The sequence below is a fragment of the Penaeus monodon genome, chromosome 28, assembly GCF_015228065.2.
Source record: "Penaeus monodon isolate SGIC_2016 chromosome 28, NSTDA_Pmon_1, whole genome shotgun sequence".
NCBI classification, from domain to species: Eukaryota; Metazoa; Arthropoda; class Malacostraca; order Decapoda; family Penaeidae; genus Penaeus; species Penaeus monodon.
In genome coordinates, this window is record NC_051413.1 from 13,975,660 (window position 1) to 13,976,147 (window position 488).

Sequence of the window (488 nt, forward strand, 5' to 3'; positions counted from 1 at the left end):
AGTTTTAAATGCTCTTAAACCCGGGGAAAAACTTAATATTTCCCTTTTTTTCTTTTTGGTTTCCTTTTTCATCAAATTTTATCTATCCTTTTTTTTGAGAAAAACAAATAGGGAAAAAATTCTACCCAAAAATTAATTTTCTAGTGAAAAATACCATTGCTTTGGGGCGGGGGCGAATGTAAACGTTGTCCCCTTTACGGGGGGGGGGGGGGGGCCAAACTTTTTATACATGAAATCGATTGCCTGGTATATTGCCCTGGGCAGTAATTGCTGATAAAAAAAAAAAAACTGTTTGTTTGGGAAACGAAAAACCCCGGACAAAAAGAACCCAGCTAAACAAAACCCTGAACTATGGAAAACCGATGTGAAACATTTGGGTTTATATCTTAAAAATGAAATAATAAAAAAAATATGCAAACCCTAGAAAAACCTCTTTTTTAAACCCATCCCTTTCGCTAAAATTTTCAACTTTCAAAGGTTTTTTTGGG

General features: G+C 34.6%; 1 protein-coding gene across 1 annotated transcript in view; it reads left to right on the forward strand.

The window, feature by feature from the left end:
• Window positions 1-488, forward strand: part of LOC119591051 (formin-like protein 5) — a 12,011-nt gene that overhangs the window by 7,151 nt on the left and 4,372 nt on the right. The gene's annotated exons all lie outside the window — the stretch shown is intronic.